The sequence below is a fragment of the Cyprinodon tularosa genome, unplaced genomic scaffold (genome assembly GCF_016077235.1).
Source record: "Cyprinodon tularosa strain WSP-4 unplaced genomic scaffold, ASM1607723v1 ctg271, whole genome shotgun sequence".
In the NCBI taxonomy this organism is placed as follows: Eukaryota; Metazoa; Chordata; class Actinopteri; order Cyprinodontiformes; family Cyprinodontidae; genus Cyprinodon; species Cyprinodon tularosa.
The window spans coordinates 21,022-30,796 of NW_024038976.1; the positions used below are offsets into that span (position 1 = coordinate 21,022).

General features: G+C 36.1%; 1 pseudogene; it reads right to left on the bottom strand.

The window, feature by feature from the left end:
* Window positions 1-9,775, bottom strand: part of LOC119786432 — a 28,711-nt pseudogene extending 18,936 nt beyond the window's left edge.

Sequence of the window (9,775 nt, forward strand, 5' to 3'; positions counted from 1 at the left end):
GACTTCTGCTCCTCTCAGCAGGTATTTTAGTCCACTTCTCATCAGCAAACTGCTCCCTTTCCAGAGGGTATGTTTGAGCTCCTTACAAAGATGCTCAAAAGGATTTTGGTCAGGGCTCATAAAGGGCCACTTCAGAACAGTCTAAAGTTTTCTCTTATTAATTTTGTCTTGACAGTCTGAAGATTTCACTGTCCTGTGCAGAGATTCAAAGCAACTTGTGCCAGATGAAATAAAGCGGTCCCAGAATATAAAAGAGCATGTTTCACAGTAAAGACAGTGCTGTTTTCTTGATAAGCTGTGAACATAAAGCTAATGTGTCTTGGCAAAATGTTTGATTTATGTCTCATCTATCCATAAAACATTCTTCCAGAAGCTTTGTGGCTTGTCAAAATGTACTTTAGCAAATCCCAGTCATTCTTTATAGGATTTGTTTTCAACAATGTTGTCCTTGGTCATCTTCCATAAAGTCCACCCTGATTCAAGCTGGCAATTCTGTAATTTTGAATTTCGTCTGGGATCTTTTAAAATCATTCATATGATCATTCAATTTATCCGCCTTTTTGATTTATCAGTTTTCCTCCCATTGTACTTTCCAGGGAGTTTGGCCACAACCCTGTGGATCTTAAATTTCTGAATAATGTTTGCAACTGTATTCACAGGAACATCAAGCTGCTTGGAGATGGCCTTATAGCCTTAACCTTTAACACGCTGGTCTATTTACCTTCTTTCTTATCAGAGACAAATCTTTCCATTCCTTCCTCTGGTCCATGTTGATTGTGTTACACAGCATATCACCAAACAGCACAGTGCCTACCTTTAGCCCTATATAAAACCCAACTAATTGATTACAAGATTGTATGCCTCTGATGCTAATTAGTGGAAACACTTTGATATAACATGTCCTTTTGGTCCCATTATTGTCAGTATTTTCTAAGGTACAATCATTTTTTAATTCCAGGCATGTTTCATGTGTTTTTTTTTTTTTTTTTTGGGTGATACTGTTGAAACATGACTGAAAGCGCTGTCTAACTTTAATTTGTAGATTTTTATAGAACTTATATGTAAACCAAACAAATCAAATCAAACAACAATATTTATCCTCCCAGGGCAATTCTGTTTTAGCCTACCAGTCATAATAAACAGGACAGAAGGCAACAATCAATTTAGCATTCAGAAACACTGTCACTAACATCATGTTGCATTTGGGTTATACCACAAAGAAGCAGGAATGAAGAAAGCAATACATGCACCAGGCAGGGACCACGGTTTACAATGCCTAACCAATGTCTAGTTAGTTCTATCAGCACTGTCCAAAAGCCAGATGGGATAAATAATTTGTATTTCACTATCGCTTTACTATGACTATTTACACTATTACAATTGCTTTTGTCAGATTTAAGTTAATACTGGAACCATTGTTGGTTTTTCTTTCATTAAACAAGGCTACTAACGATTTTGTCCAATAGCTTATGACCGATTATGTAGGGCATCAGACTGAATCAAGAAATATCTTAGCAATAGCCAGATATTTAGCTTTTATGATGATCGAAAGCAACACCAGCAAAAGTAGGCAAATATTGAACACAACCCTTTTTTAAGTTTTTGCAGGCAGAGTGTTTCAGTAAAGAAAACTAACCTTGGGCCTCCAGTTTATGTATCAACTTTGGATCTGTAAAACCCTGGGCGTTGTGTTCACCATCATTTACAGGATAATATAGTTGATGATAGTTGGCTTCAGTACCAATGGCTGTTGGTGGATTTTTGGATATTTCTTTCTAGGTGCATCTTCCATCTGCTGCCATAACACAAGGAGCGATGCCTTCCTCAGCCAACAGGAAACACTGGAATCCCCGAAAATGTTCAGGAAACAAACAAAAAGGTAAAAATGATCTAACCCATTATATAGTGAACATTTATAATAATAATAATAATAATAATGAATTTTATTTATAACGCACTTTACATTTGACATCAAATCTCAAAGTGCTAATATATTTATAATGCTTTTTAGCATTTTTTAATAAAACCACCCATAAAATCTTGTTTGTGGTTAGCAGCTGTCCTACATTCTTGATGAGTATGGAAAGTATGTGCCTTTTATTTACCTTCACTAACGGTACATCAGAATACTGACGCAGCTTTTTCCCACAAGGAGACAGAATAAGCCACTTCCGCTTCCAGCCGAACTGCAAGATTCCTCACCCGGGTTGCTCTCTTCCAAGCAGAAAAATCTATTACAGCAGAATAAATATACTTACAGCATGTTGCCTTGTCCTGTGATCAGACTCTTAATGCTATGAGATTATCATCACAGTACAGAGATAGTCAATGCCTTTAGGCAAAACCCCTCAGTTCTTTTTTCCCCTTATAAATGCAGCTTTTTCCTTAAATAAACAATGGGGCACCATCTTTAAAAGCTTTGATAAGTTGGAGTTTTAGACAGTTTTTCCTAATTTAAATGCAAATTAGAAAATGGGTCCCGTTTTTTGTTTGCTGTAAGCAGATAGAGAATTAACAAAGCTAGACAAACGTTTGGCTACAATATTTCACCCAAATTCAAGAGGTAATTGCAGAACTGTCTAATCTATCACTCTTCACACCTAAAAAATAGAATGGAAAAAAATTTCTCACTTTTTTAGATAGACAAATATAAAATAGGTGATTTTTTTGCTAAAAAACCCAAAAACAAATAATTATAATAAATATAATCCAGCTCCTTTCAAATAATTTGAAAAGCTATTAATAAAAGTGTTTTATCAAATAAGATTAAATATATATGTGTCTTTCATATTATTTACTGCATATATATATATGAATCTTATTTAAACTACTATGGACATTAAAAAAAGTAGGGAGAAATGTTTAGTCAAGTATTACAACATCAATTACCACCAGATAGCATAAAATATTAGTAATACCAGTCTATATAAAAGTCCCTACTACTATCAAAACTATGATGATTAACATTAGGTATTAAGGTACCGGTATTTAGGTATTAGGTATTCATGTACTGTATTTACATTATATTCTTAGAAAGATTTTTTTTTTTTTTGTTTTTTTTTTGCTGTCAATACAATAATGCATTTAGATCAAAGGAGGGAAAAAAACATTTATGGTAAAAGAAAATAAATCCAAGTATTTCAATAGCCCACAAACATCTTTTTATAACTATCGTGGAGTGCATGTGTAGGCTTTTAGAAATGTTCACTCCAAGTGTATTGTGTCTGAAACCTTACTCTATGCTGAAGTGTGACCAAAAGAAAACAATATTTTTTTGTAACACAAATGCAGCAATTTATTCTACTGAGACCACAGATGTAAAATAATGTAAAGATGTTTTAGAGTTACTTTAAGTAACCAAAAAAAAAAAGGACCAAATAAACTGAAAGTAGCTCTTTTTGTCGAGCTTTCAGGAATAAACAGAACATTCAATATAATTAGTGTATAAAAAAAAAAATATACACATTCGCACAGAAATGTTAGAAAAATTATGAGTCAACTTTGGGAGAATCCTATATTGGGGAATAAACATGTTGTTGTTATTATATTAGTATTAGATATTTATGGTGTCTGTAGGATAGATGTGTCACCTGTTGCTTTTGGTAATGAAGGTGGCTGGTTGTAATGTTGGTTGAATAAATTTGTGTTTGGCTGACATGAGGGCTTTGCACCCTGCAGCTTAATCAGATAACAATGTTAAAGGAGGAAAGTGATGCTGTGTTCAGAGCATTCGTCTTTGGAGCAGTATTTAGTTCTGCATTGAAGCACTCCTTCCTTAACCTGACAAAAGCCAGATGCATGTCTTGCTAGTGGAGCTAGGCGGAGCGAGACATGCATCTGGCTGTTGTCAGGTTACTCCTTCCTATGATCTTTAGAAATTTTTCTCTCAGGATTGCCCTTCGAGTCTGAAAAAAATTGAAAAAGTTTAGATTTGTTTTGTCCATCACACATCTAAATCTTATTTTAGAATAAATATTTTCCAATTGTCCCTTTGCTCATGTTTAATAAATCCCTATAAACCCAGGAAAATACTTAATCGTACCTGAAAGTTTACTGCCAAAATCATGTTTCATGCTGTTCCCGTCCTTCACATCCTCTCTTGAAGAGCCCTCTGGAGCTTTGCAGCTGTGAAAATCAGACCCACTGTTTCTGGTTAAGTCTATGGGTTTTTGGAATGGTCTGGTTTTTGCTAGCCTATATCCTCCATGCAGCTCTGAAGCATAATATTTAGGTGCTAAAGCAGATGTATCTGATGCTGCCTTAGGGCCAGTGCTCGATGGGTGTGAGGTAGAGAGGACTGGTTTCCGCCAAGAGTGGCCTGCTGTTTGCAGAGTTGGTCTAGTTGCAAGGTTTAGTTAGTAAGGCCAAAGGCACATGACCCTGAATGCTGATCGTTTTGTTAGGGTGTAGATTCGGGCACTGCTTTGGGTGACTGAAAGATGGGGAAAAAAAGAACATGGATTTGAAAAGATTGAACTTTAACAACATATTTACTCTCCTTGAACGTCTTTTTAAGTATTTGGTCAAACTGCAACCAGAAACATAGATTTTAATATTAAAAATAAACATTACTGCATAAATATTAAATTGAAAAGACATGAAATTGTATTAAATCAGACACAAGTTTTGCTTCATAAAACATTCTTCCTAAATATGAACAGAACATCTTTTTTTCTTTTTTTTACCAGTTGTGGTTCTTGTTTCGCACAGAGGAAGCCTTCTTTACAGAATCCAGTAGAGCAGCCTTTATAAATAAATAGAAAAACAGCAATAAGTCAGGGTTATTCAGATTATATCACTTGTCTGGTTGTGAATGAAGCTGGAATAAAGAAAGAGAAACAAAAACATACAGTAGCAGACAAGCGCCTGTCAAATATTGAAGGGAGACAGCTACAAAACATTTTATAAATCTGCTTATCTTCCTGTCAATGAAAGACACTAACTGTCATGTTGTATGTGTTGCTGTGTCATACTTTGACAACCAAAAGCCTTCATTTACTTGACAACCAGAACATTAATTAAAATTCTATTTACTCCTCCTCCTTAACACAGTGATAACTATGCCTTTAAAATGACTTATAGAAACCATAATATCTCATGATCCCAAGCACAGAAGAGCGAAACAGTGATCAGTAATGTTATGCTAATCTTGTAGAAACTAAACAGTGTAATTTGTAGTTCTGCTTCGCTCAGTAACTTCTGAAATATAATGTAAATCCCACTGCAATAAATGCAGTAGCATTCCCTCTCTGTTATCAACTAATTATTTTTGTTACTTGAAAATAAAAAAAGTGAATTAGATGAGTTTTTTCCCGGTACATACTTTTTTATGTTTTCTGCACTTTCCAGTTTTAGATCAGCAATCAAATTTTAATATCGGAGAATCTGATTAGGTATATAAAAGGTAATTACATTTTTTTTACTGATGATCTGTTGGAGAAAAAAACCTTCCCCAAAAATCCAAAACCTGACCCAATGTGATGTAATTACAGATAAAAGCTGTGCAAAGGGATGGCGGTCAGACTGTTTTGAAATGGTTTCATTAGGGCTTAATAATATCTCATACTTTCGTGCTAATGATTTCATTAGAAAGGGGTCAGCCAGCCTTGTGGAGATGGTGTCCTGTATGTTTTTGGATGTGTCCCTGTTCCAAAACATGAGCATAATTTTTGTAGATGAATACCTTTCTCAACATGGCGTCAGGTTCTTCAGAAACTTTCCAATTAACCGTTTATTTTATTGACCTAAAACATGCAGGAATATGATTGGTTAGAAAATAATTAGATAAACCTAAATATAATGTCAACTTGTTTGGTAATATATTATATTTGTAGTATTTTAACAACACAAAGTATTTGGATAATTTGTACGGTCATTGTCTTTTTCAGAATATTATTCAGCAATGCTGGAGATGTTTTAAGATGCTAAATTTTCATACAGTTGAAAATGAGTAGCTAAAATAATATTAACTTATTTGTTTCTCTAAGATAATCTCCAAAGCACGCAGGAATTGTAGATGTTCCATACTAAACATTCCATGTCAACAGGATTGTTTTTGTTAAAAAAAAAAAGAAAAGAAAAAAGTCCAACACCAAATAGTGAAATAATAAAGTGAGAGAAAATGAAGAGAAACTCTTAGTTACAAGATTGTTTTGAAGGATGCAAAAACAAAAACAAACAAGAACTCACCTTCTGCATTGTAATTTTTTTCCTGTGCAACAAGCTGTCATTCTGGGAGTTTTTTCCACTCTCATTCATGCGGTCAGCAGGGTGTTCTGTCTTGCTGAGAGGAATCAAAAGTTTACATCCATATGACGGCTGTTTTGAGCTAATGAAGTTGGGGGTTTGGTTTGGACAGTTTTCAATAAACCAGCAGAAAGTTGTTTAGAAGTGGAACACTGGTGTGGAGATGAGGGGATCAGGTGCTTTTGAGGTTTTGTCACAGATTTTGATGTGATCTGAATAGGGTTTGTGACTGCACAAGAGTGTGAAGTGCAAACCTCTCGGTGAGACTGGGCTAAAGAAATGTTATCAATAGCCATTCCAGTGAGAGCATGACACTGGTTTGCTGCTGGTTCTTTCCTGTAGTCGTGGCGCTGTGGAAAAGCAGCGTTGTCCTAGAAGGGAGACCAAAATGGACACTATGGGAGGGAAGTTGATTGGAGGAAATCATAGGAACACTCTCTTGAGAAGCATTTCCCTCAACAGCAAAAGGTTCCTTCTCTTTAATGTCAGAAATGTTGCGTGTCAGATGCTGAGTAGGAGGAACACAAGAAAAAGACAGAATGTCATGTCAGTCCCTGTTGTGAAATTCTTACACTCGCATTTCTGTCAACTAACACATGCTTTTCGCTTTCCACCCCCCTATCTGAGCTTGATTGTTGGCAAAACCTGAGCAATTATCAAATCATCATTTACACATCACAAGGGTTTGTTCCTGCACTCTATTTATATATCATCTGATATCCAATCCATATACCGTAATTAGTCAACATCAGAACCAATATCTGATTTGGCTTTTGAATCGGTGCATCTCTCTTTGGTATATTATCAAATTCTATAGAAGATTCAAGATGATTTAATGAGAAATTGAAACATCTGAAACATCCAGTTCAGTTTTAAATCCAACTGATTTTTTTTTTAAGATTTATTCTTGATTCTGACAGAAGCTCATTATCCAGTTTGACCAAACAGAGCTACAAAGACATCATCTGACTGAAAACACCAGCATAAGATTGGTCTCCATGTAAAAATCAACACATGGATAACTAAAAAGATATGAGTATAAAAACTAACAAACATTAGAAACTCTCAAAAAAACGCAGCAATTAGCGAACCAATATGGCAAAACCCAGTCAAAATAACATCAGTCGTCTATGAAAAACATTAATCTAAATTAAAATTAAAACCAAACACCTTAAAGGTAGTGATGCTGATATATATATAATTGACAGCGTGTGCATCACAGTGTGCAGTACATAATATCATGGGCCACAATTAGTATTCAGAGAAAACAAGAGATGCCAGTGGCGGCATAAACAAAGTGGGGCTGACAGGCATGTTAAAACACCAAAGAAAAACTGGAGCTAATTAACAACCACAACACGTGTACATAATTTTAAACAGTTTTTGTTCACTAACTAATTCTCTTACATGTTGATACTAGAGTATGTTTATTTTATTGTCAAAATCATAGCTTCCCTCCTTAAAAAAATATTTCTGAAGATAAGCAGACATAAAGTGTACTTTGTAAAGTCAGATTAATTTTACAATTAACTAATAATATTCAAAATATGTCTTTATGGAGAAGCCAACCAAGTTTTCAGCACATCTAGTTTTATTTTTAACCTGCTGTTTGATGTTTACATACCATGGATGGTAAAAGGGATGCTGCCTTCAGGGCCAGCCACTGAACTGTCCAACGGTATAGTTTGAGGTTGAGATGAACTGGGGACGATTGGGACCTTTTTGAAGAAGAGAGGAGCTGAAGGATATGAAGCCAGCAGCTTTTCGGAGTCCATATCTGTCAGACAAAATCCAGTCCACACTTAAGCAAAAAAATCTGGAAAAAAAAGACACACTTAGTGTCCTTGCTTTAGAGAGTTTTTTCGCCAAACACCTGAAAAATCTAAACACAACAGCAATGCACTAGAGAAGTTTACAACTGACACCAAATCACATCCTGCAGTGATGTAGAAACATAATGTTCCTTTATAGATGAACATATTAAGACTAATGGATGTCAACCATTGTGTTTCTCATTAAAGCTTTGTGTTTTTTCTTGTGTTGACATGATCCTTTTGCAATATAACAGATCAATGTACACAACAATGATCTAGTTATGCAGCCATCAGCATGCCGTAGATGAGCATAAGATCCTAACTGCAGATTTAGTGTGCTTGTAGCCATTACAATAGGAAGTTAACATATCAAAATACCTTCACAAGGCTTGGTCACGGAGTGATTGAGCTTGGATCGCCTTAAAAGGACAGATACGTCTATGAGTAAATAAAATACATGTTTTTTTCTTTTTTAAAGTTCCTGCTGTAAATGAGATATCAAAATAGCACACTTTGCAAGAGGGCATATCTCCAACATCAACTATCAATGCTGCTTAGAGCTACTGTTCCTCCTGAGAATCCTTAAAAGACCAGATTGCCACAGGAGATGCTACTGACTTACTATTGCTGCTCTACTGAGGGCATTTTAACGTGCATCCTCATCACAAGGGTTTCTCAGAAGCTCTGCAGCTGACAGAGAGGCATTTAGTGCATTGTCTCCAGTTTGCACTTAGAACTGTAGGAAATCATCTCCCAAACCTGGAGGACAGATGATGCCTCAGGAAAACTAAAAACATCTGTAAAGATGCTACACCTCTCATTTGAGCTGCAGCCATCTGGGAGGAGGTACAAAGGCCTCCATACACGTGCTTATAGGCTAGAAAATAGTTTTTTCCCCCAAATTCCAAAAAAAACACTGGACTTTGTTTTCCAATTTTGACGTTTCGCTTCCCAACAAGAGAATCAGAATCAGAATCGGGTTTATTGCCATTGTTAGTGAAGGAGTTCACAACTAGGAATTTTTTATGGTACAATCGTGCAACATGAAACATATATGAAATAGTAAATAAAATTATAAAAATCTCTAAAAACACTGGGGTATAAGGCATGCAAAAAAATATACTAATATATACACTTAGGATAAAAATATGGATAAATAAAAAAAAAATATATATATATAGAAAGTAAAATGTACAAGGTAGTGCAAATAGAGCAGTGTGCAATACAGCAGTGTAAATGGCATGGGCAGGTTATAGAGTCTGACATATAGTGTTCATGAGTCTTATGGGAGAGGGGAAGAAGCTGTTTTTATGGCGGGAGGTTCTGGTCCGTATGGACCGTAGCCTCCTCCCTGAGGGGAGAGGTTCAAACAGTCTGTGTCCAGGGTGAGAAGGGTCGGCTGTGATGCGACCTGCACGCCTCCTGGTCCTGGAGACATACAGGTCCTGGAGTGATGGCAGCTTACAGCCGATCACCTTCTCAGCGGAGCGCACAATGCGCTGCAGTTGGTATCTGTCCCTGGCGTGGCGCCAGGGACAGAGAACTTTCTCAATTCAATTTGTCTGGAGTAGCATTGAGTTCCAGGCTTTATAAAGCAGCTGAACAAAAGCCGTATTATAGCTTAGAAAACATGCAAATTGAACCAAAAACAGGTCGAACCTTTTGGAATGGGTAGTTGTTAGTGTTAAAAGGAGAGCCCACCTGCCCCCACCCAT